The following is a 13,992-nucleotide window of genomic DNA, read 5'->3' as shown; positions in this document are numbered from 1 at the left end:
AAGAGCACCGATGGATGAACTGGAAGTTTGCTATCGTTCCGGTGCTTTATTCAATTTACTGGTCATTGCTTACGATCATGTAAACTGGAACGAAAAATGCGTCTTAGATAGAATCCATAAAGCAATAAGAGGCATCCGGGATTTGAACGGATCGGGCAGAATATACCTCTACCAACAAGCAACATCGCTGACCAACAGCAGGCTATTCATTTGTGGATTTCTCGCGCAATTCATTTTTTCTAAAAATTTCACGATGCCTTAATCATGGGTAGAGGAATTCTTTGTTCTTTGTTGACAACAATAAATTAAATCGACATCGTTCCAAACCTTTGAAATACCAGAAGACCAATTCAAACCTGAAGATGGAGCTTGAAACTTAGGTTATTGCCCTCTAGGAATTTAACTGTAGAATTTCTTAAGTTCATCAATGACGAAGCATTTTAATTCATGAAAGATTTTTACCCCGCAAAAGAATAACTTAAATCTGTCCGTTCTTTCCAAAGCATAGTTTTAAAAGAAACGTTCCATGAAAATCGGAAGAAGTATAAGAAAGAAACAACAAGATTTTCCCTGTCTAAGTCAATTGTTAATTGCGAATAATTTGTTCAGAAGCATTACTAGTCAAGCCAAATTTCGTAGATGGCAAATGAACTTTTGAGAACTACCGGAGTGAGTTTAGATTCTTACTCTCCTTCCTCCCTAAACTAAGAATGACTAATGCAATGTAGATGAACATTTAAAACAAATTCAGATAATAAATTAGGTAAGCGCTTGGATTGAATGTTCGCTCGAGGTTCTACGAGTCACAAACGCCGCCAAAAATTAGGTTCAATGGTTTTTTTGAAGGAGTGAAATAAATGTTTCGTCAAAATTTCTCCCCGTAAGCTAACGCTGTCACAATGCCAAATTCTTCTTCCGCAAATGAAGATATAGAAGTTTATCCGTGTTCGTTTGCCGCTTCCAGAAAGGGTTAGAAGAACCACAGGAAATTGAAGTAGGGCCCGTCGGGATCGAAAACAAAGGTTTCAGTGCCTGGCTGAGGAGTAATCCCCTAACATAGTCTGGAATTCCTTTCCGAAAAAATTTAACAGCAGGTGTTACGGATTGAGGACCTTTCACTCAAGGGTTGAATCTATCTACATCATTGCTCATTAATGGTCCTGGATAGTAAGTTTTCAAAGTTTGCTTTTGTTAAGCAAAATTAGATCAAAAAAGGTTCCTAAGCAGAATTTGATTCTTGAGCAACGCAATAAAGTTAATCTGAGACTAATCCAGTTAAATGGAGGTTGCTAACTTAGAAAGAATTTCATTTACTGCAATAAATTGGATTTAACTCAGGCTTTCAGCATTAAGTTACTCAACGAAGAAATTTCCTTTACCGTTAGGCAAACCCGTAGGCGTACCAAGTATTGAAAGTAATTTTATTTACAACCTGCAAGATTAAAATGAAGACGCTCCTTTCCTGCTCATCAGCAAAAGCTTCCTTAAGAGTCAGTTTCCATGCGAAAGTGCGGGCAGATCGAGCGAGAAAGCAAGTACCAACGTTATACATCTTGTCAGTAATGGCTAAGAATTGCTTGTTTTATTATTCGAAGAATTCTTAAAAAGCAGATCGAAGAAGATGAGATTTCGTCGGAAAAACTCCCCAACGTACAATAAATTTGTCTCCATGTTTGCAATTAAGTAAGACGTTATCTGAAGGACGTATTGAAATATCTTATTCACCTTAATCTTTTAGCCAAATTACAAGTAACCGCATTCGGGATGAACGACTTCCCCAAACTTTAGAATCTTCCCTCGACAAAAGCCTTTAATCCAGCTAGGGCCCTGCGAAAGTTCTTTCTTCTAGAATTCATTTCCTAAGAATCAGGGTTAGAGAAGGAATTTTTAATTCGACTAGGATATAAATTTCTACTGAACAATTAATTAAATGTGGAAGTTATTAAGCTCGAACTTTCAGACTACGCAAAATATCTACGGTTGCAATGTTGAGGTTATTTCAGCCCATTGAGGGTATTTTACGGCAACTTTTTCTCCTAACCCAGTTAAGATGCGAAGGTGCATTTAATTCCAGTGAAGTATTCTTTATTTCATGAAATTTTTAATGAAATATTTTCTTTCCCGAATAAGAAACTTTTTTTAAGAAATAAACGTTCCATTGGAATTGGCACTGAAGAGACTGCTAGAACAAAAATCATTATTAACAGTTTTCATCGTAAAGGTTAATGTTGTTGGTAGGATTTTGGTTTTAGTTCAGCAAGACATTTTCCAATGAAACCAAAAATTTCTTAAGAGTGCATTTGCACGATGGTGAAAGAAGCTCACTGAGAAATTCAATTCGATCTGCTCGCTTGCCAATCACAAGAGATGAACGTTGGAAAGTTGATTGAAACTTTAATAACTCAAAATCGAAGTATCGAATAGTAAGAATGTTGGGTTTAACTCAGAAAATTCCTCAACAAATCTTTACTTTGTTCAGCTTGTTTTAAGAATGGCTTTTTCCGCAAATTTGGATGAATATAAAAAAAACAAGTAAATTTTGGGTGTTTTGGGAATGCATAGTTTAATAAATTTTACCAGTTTTCCTAAAGCGAATTTAAAAAGGGAAATTCAGCAATTTGAAATCTAGGATTAAGCATAAAGGTCCGAATTTAATCTTCTTACAATTAATTCCTAACTAAACGATAAGCGGGTTTTGATTAGAAAAATATTCCTGATAAATTACTCCTAATTGAAGCTTATTCCGAACAACGCTTCTACTAAGGTACAGGTTAAATTGAAGAAGGGACCTAATTATATAAACAATTTTATTAAGTTCCCTTTGTTTAATTAATGCTTTTCGCAAGTTCTCCCAAGCAAATTCTAATCGCAGAAGGACATTTTTAACGCAGCAGTGATGGAAGCCAGAAGAACTGAAACTCGGATACATTTAAGCTTAATGTGCATTATAGGTGATCCGTCTTCTATGACAGGAAATAAAGGGTTGCGACAGGACGCACGGAGGAACAACTTTCGGGCAACGGCTTCCTGACCAACGCAACTAGGTCGGGTTTTACTAAAGACATGATATTCATCAGGAAGTTCTTTAACAATTTTTAAGAATCAAGCTTTCCAAAGCAGGTGCTTCCTCCAGGAAATAATGGTTAAATTCAACATTTATTGGCTTGAGGCAAAATTTTTAAGAACCTTCCGAAGCAGCAAAAAGGAGCTCCTTAAGTGGCGAGGCAGCAACTGAGGGGTTTTGATTGGGAATCTTCCACAGAAGCTTCAGGAACACCGGAAGGCAATGAATAGCTAATTAGAGTTGTGTTTACCGCAATTTTAAGAATTCAGCTAACAAGCCGGGGCACTTCTCTTAAAAGGCAGATGGTTCCTATTTTGTCGAAGAATTGCAAGTGAAAAAAAAACCCTGGGTTAAAAACCAAGTTCCAGACCAAATTTTTGGGTTCTAACTATTATCTATTGCAGACAAATTTGAAAAAATTAGAAATCGGAAAGGGGAAACAAGAATGATTTTCATCCATAATGAATTTTATAACTGAAGAATCGTTCCTAAAAATTCTTCCCAAAAAGAAATCTAGGAATGAATGTTTTTTGAAACGAATTTTCCACAAATAACCAACTAAAACCTTACAGCTTGTTCCTCTAAAAAGTTTATCAAGGAAGTCGGTTTACTAGTTGAAGTGAAAAAAACCAAAAATTTTATTTATCGCTTACTGTTTGCAAAGGTGTTTTAAGTTCAGCGTTCCCAAGTTTTTAATGAGGAAGAACTAACTTAAAGGAATTAGAAGTAACTCAGTGAACGAAGGGTGCTATTGTGTTAAATGTTTTCTTCCGCAACAAAATTGAACATCATTGAATCCCTAGAAGGGGATTCCCAAATTTAGCATCGGTTAAATTCAGTACCGACCAAACTTAGGTCATCCAAAAGGTTGGCTTTTGCAGTTCTCATTGGTATGCGAAATTAAAGTTGTGTTAAGAAAATTAAAGAAATTCTCTAACAAACAAGCAGGCTGGAACTTGATTTTTTCAAAGGGAAATTCGAAACTGGAAATAATTCCCTTAAATGCATCGAATAAAGCATTAGTTAAAAAATTCTTGGTCCTGAAACTTAGTTATTCAGCCTTAAGGCATCTAAGCTAATCCTTCTCAATCACCTAAAGCAAATGCGAAGTGCATGCAATTCGTTGAAATGAATTTTTTTCACCTACAAGAATCTTAAAGGTTTTTTCGTTTTACGGTTTAAAATTTCTTTTAAAATATGGGCCAATTGTTTAAAACGGGAAATGGGGAATACAGAAAAAATACTGGTATAATTATTTATGTCTAAGTTCCCTTTTTAATTGGTATTTGGGGATGAAATACATATAAAGGGCCAATTTAATATGTTGGGCAGTAGGGTTTGGGTTACAGTCCTGCCCCGGCAATTTCGGGAAAATCTAATGACGGGCCTAAAGAATGTGAACTGAATAATTAAATTCTCTGAATCGACCCTAAAATAATCCACAGAACAGGGTTTGGGGGATCCCCTAAAATCTTTAAAAAAAATTTTAAGGCAACGAGGAAATTTCTTAATCGCATTCCCCAGCAGTTGGTGCTATTGCCAAATTTCAGGTTTTAAGCAAATTTTCAAGGAATGCACTCTAAAGAAACAGGCTTCTCGGGCAAGGAATTTTGGGATTTTTTGTTCTGACATATGACAAATGTTCTAAAAACGAGAAAATCAATCCACATTCCAAAGCTGGCAGTTGCAATTAAGCGAAAAACATTTCAACAGCATAAATAATCTTACGGATCTGAAACTCATTGAGGTTTATTTCCAGCCCAAATCTGAAGGTACTCTTCTAAAACGGCGTTAAAATTTCCCTTTCGTCTTAACCAAGCTTTAAAGCAAATGCCCGGAAGGCTGCATTCCCCAATCCTTCAGTTGAAAAGTGAATTTGTTTTATTTACACCCTGAAAAAAATTCAGTTCTAAATGGAAATTCTTTACTGTTTCCCCTTTCCTGGCGCATACGAAAAGCTTTATTTCTTTCAAGAAATGATCACCAGCTGTTCCCTAATTGTGAAAGTGAGCACTGAAGGAGTGCAAGAAGAAGAAAACAACAACAATAGATATATATCAGTTGTTTCCATGTCTTAAATGGCTTAATGGTTGTGTTGGTCAGGTATTTTAGGGTGTTTAGTGTCAGCAAGTTCTCTTTCTACCGACATGCAAGCCAAAATATTTCTGAAGAGCAGTCAGATATTGGCACGTACTGGTGAAAGGAACCCGGGACAGGGATGAACATTGATCAGTTGCTGTATCTCGTTCCATTGCTCTGCCTAATCATCAAGTAGACTGGAGCAGTGCGTGGAATGGTTAGCATTGGAAACTATCTCTAAAACGTAACTGAAACACTCTCAGATATGAATCGCAAAGAAGAAAGTAAACGGGCTTGTCCGGGATTTGAACCGGACCTCGCACCCGGCGAGAATCATACCCTAGACCAACAAGCCAACATCGAGCTGGGGGGCCTGACCGGCAGTGTTTTAAAACTTAAAGGTTGTACGGATGTTTTACCTCTGGAATTGGACCGCTGAAAGTAGAAATCAATTATCCCATCAGAGAATTGTCTTCCTTTGTGTGAAGCTTTACACTGCTTTCAGCAAAAATCGCCAAAGTTTTCCTTCAAGTTCTAGGCAGCAGCGGCAAGAAGAACAGATGAAGCTATTTTCAATCATTCCAGGTAAGGGATTGCGTTTTGTGCCGTTTCACCAAGGAAAAGCGGTTCTTTAGGAAGAACCCTACCAGGAAAGAGCAGCAATGGGAAGAGGAGCTCCTTTAAGGTTGTGCTTTTGAGCAGGGTGCGTTTTCTTCTCAGCTGCATCTGAAGTAGCGAGGCGGTAGAACAACGTCTTTCTTAAGCCATTCAGAAGCTTCATGGGGGGATTCCCACCATTTCCGGAAGAGGCAAACTGCAAAGGATCAAGCAAAGACAGGGCTTGTCCGGGATTTGAACCGGGACCTCTCGCACCCTAAGCGAGAATCATACCCTAGACCAACAAGCCAGCACATGTGGAGCCACTTTTAATGTCCCACTTAGGGTTTGGAATTTTAATTCTCATCACCCATTTCAAGAGTTCATTTTTCATGGCTTTACAGGATACACTTGAAGACAACGGTTGCCTACAATCTGCGTGTTGAGTGGCGCAATGATTCCCGTTGGGTTAAGGCCAATTTGGGTAGTGGAAGCGCAAAACAGAGGCAAACTATTATAGGTCGACAACCGTTTTGCATGTCGCTCAGACTTTGCCCGGTAATACAAAGCAGCAAACCGAGTTGAAGCACTAGGACAAGAGTTAGCGTGGGTAAATGAAGGAGGGCTTGTCCGGATTTGAACCGGACCTCTAGCCTAAGCGAGAATCATACCCCTAGACCAACAAACCCGGCTGGCGGCGCCTTCTTGGCATTCTCCTAGGCAGTATGGCTGCTATTGCCGCAAGATTTGCATTGTGTGTTTCAAAGCAAAATTTCTCGAAGGAATGCACTTCTAAAGAAATCAAGGGCTTCTCAGAGGCGCAAGGAACTTTGGGTTCTTTTTGTTTCTGACATACGTGACAATTAAATGTTCTGAAAACTGTAGAAAATCAATTCCACATTCCAAACGCTGGCAGAGTTGCGAAATTCAGCGAAAAAACATTTCACACTAACGCATAAAATCCAATCTTCCGCACGGATCCTTGAAACTCATTGAGGTTTATTTCCAGCCCAAATCTGAAGGGGTACTCTTCTGAAGCGGCGTTAGAATTCCTTCGTCTTAACCCGAAGCTTTAAAGCAAATGCCCGGAAGGCTGCATTCTCTCAATCCTTCAGTTGAAAAGTGAATTTGTTTTATTTACACCTGACAAAAATTCAGTTCTAAATGGAAATTCTTTACTGCTTCCTTTCCTGGCCGCATACGAAAAGCTTTACTTCTTTCAAGAATGATCACCAGCTGTTCCCTAATTGCTGAAAGTGCGGAAGCAGCTGAAGGACGCAAGAAGAAAACAACAACAATAGATATATATCAGTTCGTTTCCATGTCTTAAATGGCTTAATGGTTGTGTTGGTCAGGTATTTTAGGGTGTTTAGTGTCAGCAAGTTCTCTTTTCTACCGACATGCAAGCCAAAATATTTCTGTAAGAAGCAGTGCAGATATTGGCACGTACTGGTGAAAGGAACGCGACGGCAGCGGGATGAACATTGATCAGTTGCTGTATCTCGTTCCATTGCTCTGCCTAATCATCAAGTAGACTGGAACGCGTCGTGGAATGGTTAGCATTGGAAACTATCTCTAAAACGTAACTGAAAGGGCTTGTCCGGGATTTGAACCGGACCTCTCTCACCCAAAGCGAGAATCATACCCCTAGACCAACAAGCCGCTGAGCGCCTTTTGGCATTCTCCTAGGCAGTATGGCTGCTATTGCCGCAAGATTTGCATTGTGTGTTTCAAAGCAAAATTTCTCGAAGGAATGCACTTCTAAAGAAATCAAGGGCTTCTCAGAGCGCGCAAGGAACTTTGGGTTCTTTTTGTTTCTGACATACGTGACAATTAAATGTTCTGAAAACTGTAGAAAATCAATTCCACATTCCAAACGCTGGCAGAGTTGCGAAATTCAGCGCAAAGAAACATTTCACACTAACGCATAAAATCAATCTTCACGGATCCTTGAAACTCATTGAGGTTTATTTCCAGCCCAAATCTGAAGGGGTACTCTTCTGAAACGGCGTTAGAATTCCTTTCGTCTTAACCGAAGCTTTAAAGCAAATGCCCGGAAGGCTGCATTCTCTCAATCCTTCAGTTGAAAAGTGAATTTGTTTTATTTACACCTGACAAAAATTCAGTTCTAAATGGAAATTCTTTACTGCTTCCTTTCCTGGCCGCATACGAAAAGCTTTACTTCTTTCAAGAAATGATCACCAGCTGTTTCCTCATTGCTGAAAGTGCGGAAGCAGCTGAAGGAGCGGCAAGAAGAAGAAAACAACAACAATAGATATATATCAGTTCGTTTCCATGTCTTAAATGGCTTAATGGTTGTGTTGGTCAGGTATTTTAGGGTGTTTAGTGTCAGCAAGTTCTCTTTTCTACCGACATGCAAGCCAAAATATTTCTGTAAGAAGCAGTGCAGATATTGGCACGTACTGGTGAAAGGAACGCCGGCGCAGCGGGATGAACATTGATCAGTTGCTGTATCTCGTTCCATTGCTCTGCCTAATCATCAAGTAGACTGGAACGCGTGGAATGGTTAGCATTGGAAACTATCTCTAAAACGTAACTGAAACACTCTCAGATATGAATCGCAAACGAAGAAAGTAAGACGGGCTTGTCCGGGATTTGAACCGGGACCTCGCACCCGAGGCGAGAATCATACCCCTAGACCAACAAGCCAACATCGAGCTGCGGGGGGCCTGACCGGCAGTGTTTTAAAACTTAAGGTTCTTTACGGATGTTTTACCTCTGGAATTGGACCGCTGAAAGTAGAAATCAATTATCCCATCAGAGAATTGTCTTCCTTTGTGTGAAGCTTTACACTGCTTTCAGCAAAATCGCCAAAGTTTTCCTTCAAGTTCTAGGCAGCAGCGGCAAGAAGAACAGATGAAGCTATTTTCAATCATTCCAGGTAAGGAATCGTTTTGTGCCGTTTCACCAAGGAAAAGCGGTTCTTTAGGAAGAACCCTACCAGGAAAGGCAGCAATGGGAAGAGGAGCTCCTTTAAGGTTGTCGCTTTTGAACGGGTGCGTTTTCTTCTCAGCTGCATCTGGTAAGCGAGACGTTGCTCTTTCTTAAGCCTTTCAGAAGCTTCATGGGGGGATTCCCACCATTTCGGAAGAGGCAAACTGCAAAGGATCAAGCAAAGACGGGCTTGTCCGGGATTTGAACCCGGGACCTCTCGCACCCTAAGCGAGAATCATACCCCTAGACCAACAAGCCAGCACATGTGGAACACTTTTAATGTCCCACTTAGGGTTTGGAATTTTAATTCTCATCACCCATTTCAAGAGTTCATTTTTCATGGCTTTACAGGATACACTTGAAGACAACGGTTGCCTACAATCTGCGTGTTGAGTGGCGCAATGATTCCCGTTGGGTTAAGGCCAATTTGGGTAGTGGAAGCGCAAAACAGAGGCAAACTATTATAGGTCGACAACCGTTTTGCATGTCGCTCAGACTTTGCCCGGTAATGCAAAGAACGCAACCGAGTTGAAGCACTAGGACAAGAGTTAACGTGGGTAAATGAAGGAGGGCTTGTCCGGGATTTGAACCCGGACCTCTCGCACCCAAAGCGAGAATCATACCCTAGACCAACAAGCCGGCTGAGCGCGCTTCTTGGCATTCTCCTAGGCAGTATGGCTGCTATTGCCGCAAGATTTGCATTGTGTGTTTCAAAGCAAAATTTCTCGAAGGAATGTACTTCTAAAGAAATCAAGGGCTTCTCAGAGGCGCAAGGAACTTTGGATTCTTTTGTTTCTGACATACGTGACAATTAAATGTTCTGAAAACTGCAGAAAATCAATTCCACATTCCAAATGCTGGCAGAGTTGCGAAATTAAGCGCAAAGAAACATTTCAGACTAACGCATGAAATAAATCTTAGCGGATCCTTGAAACTCATTGAGGTTTATTTCCAGCCCAAATCTGAAGGGGTACTCTTCTGAAACGGCGTTAGAATTCCTTTCGTCTTAACCGAAGCTTTAAGGCAAAAGCGGAAGGCTGCATTCTCTCAATCCTTCAGTTGAAAAGTGAATTTGTTTTATTTACACCTGACAAAAATTCAGTTCCAAATGGAAATTCTTTACTGCTTCCTTTCCTGGCCGCATACGAAAAGCTTTACTTCTTTCAAGAAATGATCACCAGCTGTTTCCTCATTGCTGAAAGTGCGGAAGCAGCTGACGGAGCGCCAGAAGAAGCAAACAACAACAACAGGTATATATCAGTTCGTTTCCATGTCTTAAATGGCTTAATGGTTGTGTTGGTCAGGTATTTTAGGGTGTTTAGGGTCAGCAAGTTCTCTTTTCTACCGACATGCAAGCCAAAATATTTCTGTAAGAAGCAGTGCAGATATTGACACGTACTGGTGAAAGAAACGCGACGGCAACGGGATGAACATTTATCAGTTGCTGTATCTCGTTCCATTGCTTTGCCTAATCATCAAGTAGACTGGAACGATACGTGGAATGGTTAGCATTGGAAACTATCTCTAAAACGTAACTTAAACACTCTCAGATATGAATCGCAAACGAAGCAAGTAAGACGGGCTTGTCCGGGATTTGAACCTGGGACCTCTCGCACCCAAAGCGAGAATCATACCCCTAGACCAACAAGCCGGCTGAGCCCGGGCCTTCTTGGCATTCTCCTAGGCAGTATGGCTGCTATTGCCGCAAGATTTGCATTGTGTGTTTCAAAGCAAAATTTCTCGAGGAATGCACTTCTAAAGAAATCAAGGGCTTCTCAGAGGCGCAAGGAACTTTGGGTTCTTTTGTTTCTGACATACGTGACAATTAAATGTTCTGAAAACTGCAGAAAATCAATTCCACATTCCAAATGCTGGCAGAGTTGCGAAATTAAGCGCAAAGAAACATTTCACACTAACGCATGAAATAAATCTTAGCGGATCCTTGAAACTCATTGAGGTTTATTTCCAGCCCAAATCTGAAGGGGTACTCTTCTGAAACGGCGTTAGAATTCCTTTCGTCTTAACCGAAGCTTTAAGGCAAATGCCCGGAAGGCTGCATTCTCTCAATCCTTCAGTTGAAAAGTGAATTTGTTTTATTTACACCTGACAAAAATTCAGTTCCAAATGGAAATTCTTTACTGCTTCCTTTCCTGGCCGCATACGAAAAGCTTTACTTCTTTCAAGAAATGATCACCAGCTGTTTCCTCATTGCTGAAAGTGCGGAAGCAGCTGAAGGAGCGGCAGAAGAAGCAAACAACAACAACAGGTATATATCAGTTCGTTTCCATGTCTTAAATGGCTTAATGGTTGTGTTGGTCAGGTATTTTAGGGTGTTTAGGGTCAGCAAGTTCTCTTTTCTACCGACATGCAAGCCAAAATATTTCTGTAAGAAGCAGTGCAGATATTGACACGTACTGGTGAAAGAAACGCCGGCAACAGCGGGATGAACATTTATCAGTTGCTGTATCTCGTTCCATTGCTTTGCCTAATCATCAAGTAGACTGGAACGATACGTGGAATGGTTAGCATTGGAAACTATCTCTAAAACGTAACTTAAACACTCTCAGATATGAATCGCAAACGAAGCAAGTAAGACGGGCTTGTCCGGGATTTGAACCCGGGACCTCTCGCACCCAAAGCGAGAATCATACCCCTAGACCAACAAGCCGGCTGAGCGCGGTTTTTGGCATTCTCCTAGGCAGTATGGCTGCTATTGCCGCAAGATTTGCATTGTGTGTTTCAAAGCAAAATTTCTCGAAGGAATGCACTTCTAAAGAAATCAAGGGCTTCTCAGAGGCGCAAGGAACTTTGGGTTCTTTTTGTTTCTGACATACGTGACAATTAAATGTTCTGAAAACTGTAGAAAATCAATTCCACATTCCAAATGCTGGCAGAGTTGCGAAATTAAGCGCAAAGAAACATTTCAGACTAACGCATGAAATAAATCTTAGCGGATCCTTGAAACTCATTGAGGTTTATTTCCAGCCCAAATCTGAAGGGGTACTCTTCTGAAACGGCGTTAGAATTCCTTTCGTCTTAACCGAAGCTTTAAAGCAAATGCCCGGAAGGCTGCATTCTCTCAATCCTTCAGTTGAAAAGTGAATTTGTTTTATTTACACCTGACAAAAATTCAGTTCTAAATGGAAATTCTTTACTGCTTCCTTTCCTGGCCGCATACGAAAAGCTTTACTTCTTTCAAGAAATGATCACCAGCTGTTTCCTCATTGCTGAAAGTGCGGAAGCAGCTGAAGGAGCGGCAAGAAGAAGCAAACAACAACAACAGATATATATCAGTTCGTTTCCATGTCTTAAATGGCTTAATGGTTGTGTTGGTCAGGTATTTTAGGGTGTTTAGGGTCAGCAAGTTCTCTTTTCTACCGACATGCAAGCCAAAATATTTCTGTAAGAAGCAGTGCAGATATTGACACGTACTGGTGAAAGCGCCGGCAGCGGGATGAACATTGATCAGTTGCTGTATCTCGTTCCATTGCTTGCCTAATCATCAAGTAGACTGGAACGATCACGTGGAATGGTTAGCATTGGAAACTATCTCTAAAACGTAACTGAAACACTCTCAGATATGAATCGCAAAGCGAAGAAAGTAAGACGGGCTTGTCCGGGATTTGAACCTCTCGCACCCAAAGCGAGGACCTCTAGACCAACAAGCCAAGCGAGAATCATACCCCGGCAGACCAACAAGCCAGCACATGTGGAGCACTTTTAATGTCCCACTTAGGGTTTGGAATTTTAATTCTCATCACCCATTTCAAGAGTTCATTTTTCATGGCTTTACAGGATACACTTGAAGACAACGGTTGCCCACAATCTGCATGTTGAATGGCGCAATGATTCCCGTTGGTTTAAGGCCAATTTGGGTAGTGGAAGCGCAAAACAGAGGCAAACTATTATAGGTCGACAACCGTTTTGCATGTCGCTCAGACTTTGCCCGGTAATGCAAAGAACGCAACCGAGTTGAAGCACTAGGGCAAGAGTTAACGTGGGTAAATGAAGGAGGGCTTGTCCGGGATTTGAACCCGGGACCTCTCGCACCCAAAGCGAGAATCATACCCCTAGACCAACAAGCCAACATCGAGCTGCGGGGGGCCTGACGGCAGTGTTTTAAAACTTAAGGTTCGTACGGATGTTTTACCTCTGGAATTGGTCCGCTGAAAGTAGAAATCAATTATCCCATCAGAGAATTGTCTTCCTTTGTGTGAAGCTTTACACTGCTTTCAGCAAAAATCGCCAAAGTTTTCCTTCAAGTTCTAGGCAGCAGCGACAAGAAGAACAGATGAAGCTATTTTCAGTCATTCCTGGTAAGGAATCGTTTTGTGCCGTTTCACCAAGGAAAAGCAGTTCTTTAGGAAGAACCCTACCAGGAAAGGCAGCAATGGGAAGAGGAGTTCCTTTAAGGTTGTCGCTTTTGAATCTGTGTTTTCTCTTCTCGGCTGCATCTGGTAAGCGAGACGTGGGAACAACGTCTTTCCTTAGCCATTTGCAGGCAGGGCATAATATACAGGTGGCTGCCCTAAACCTTTGATATCTCCGGTTCTTTCTTGTGACATTTTATATTTTTCTTAAATTACTGCCAGTGAAGATGACCAACTAAGCATTTCACTATATATTTTACTGTATGTATAATTTGCAATTGATCAAAAAAATTTTATTTGATTTGAATAAGTCAGGATTATGTTCATAGTAACTGTAGAAATCATTGTTTTTCTTCATGCCAGTCCCAACCACAGATAAATGGGGAGGGTTACGTCATAATTTTGCCAGATTAATATGCGGATGACATCACAGATTTCAATACCAAATCGGTTGAGGTCCGGGTTAACAATGGCCACCACTGTTAGCCAACAGAGTTGTCGGGGAAAATTGGGCTACTGTTGGCCAAAAGAGAAGAAGAGGCGGAAGGCGTGTCCGGAGGCAGAAGAGGAGAATGGTAAGGAGAGTGGAAGTGAGGGTCAGAACTTTGAATGTTGGTTGAATGCCTGGTAAGTGGGTAAGTTAGCCAATATGATGGAGATAAGGCAAGTTGATATATTGTGCGTGCAACAAACCAGATGGATAAAATTGATGAGCCACTGGATGAAGTTATGGGAAAAAGAAGTGGAAGCTAGGTTAAGAATGGAGGTAATGATTAGTAACAGCAGTATGAATTCATGCTGGGAAAGAACACTGCACATGTAATATTTGCTCAGAGGGTGATGATGGAGAAGTATAGAGAAGGCCAAAAGGAGTTGCATTGTGTTTTTGTGGACCTAGAAACAGCCTTTGACAGACTGCCTAGAGAA

General features: G+C 40.7%; 5 non-coding genes across 5 annotated transcripts; all 5 read right to left on the bottom strand.

The window, feature by feature from the left end:
• Nucleotides 1-8,881: 8,881 nt before the first annotated feature.
• On the bottom strand, nt 8,882-8,953 carry trnap-agg. The gene has a single exon. It is a non-coding gene; the product is annotated as a tRNA-Pro (tRNA).
• Nucleotides 8,954-9,264: 311 nt separating this feature from the next.
• trnap-ugg lies at nt 9,265-9,334 on the bottom strand. The gene has a single exon. It is a non-coding gene; the product is annotated as a tRNA-Pro (tRNA).
• Nucleotides 9,335-10,274: 940 nt separating this feature from the next.
• On the bottom strand, nt 10,275-10,346 carry trnap-ugg. The gene has a single exon. It is a non-coding gene; the product is annotated as a tRNA-Pro (tRNA).
• Nucleotides 10,347-11,291: 945 nt separating this feature from the next.
• On the bottom strand, nt 11,292-11,363 carry trnap-ugg. Its single transcript has one exon. It is a non-coding gene; the product is annotated as a tRNA-Pro (tRNA).
• Nucleotides 11,364-12,708: 1,345 nt separating this feature from the next.
• Nucleotides 12,709-12,780, bottom strand: trnap-ugg. Its single transcript has one exon. It is a non-coding gene; the product is annotated as a tRNA-Pro (tRNA).
• Nucleotides 12,781-13,992: the final 1,212 nt, after the last annotated feature.

This window comes from Polypterus senegalus, unplaced genomic scaffold, assembly GCF_016835505.1.
Source record: "Polypterus senegalus isolate Bchr_013 unplaced genomic scaffold, ASM1683550v1 scaffold_2261, whole genome shotgun sequence".
Classification (NCBI taxonomy): domain Eukaryota; kingdom Metazoa; phylum Chordata; class Cladistia; order Polypteriformes; family Polypteridae; genus Polypterus; species Polypterus senegalus.
This window is presented reverse-complemented; position numbering and strand designations above follow the sequence as displayed.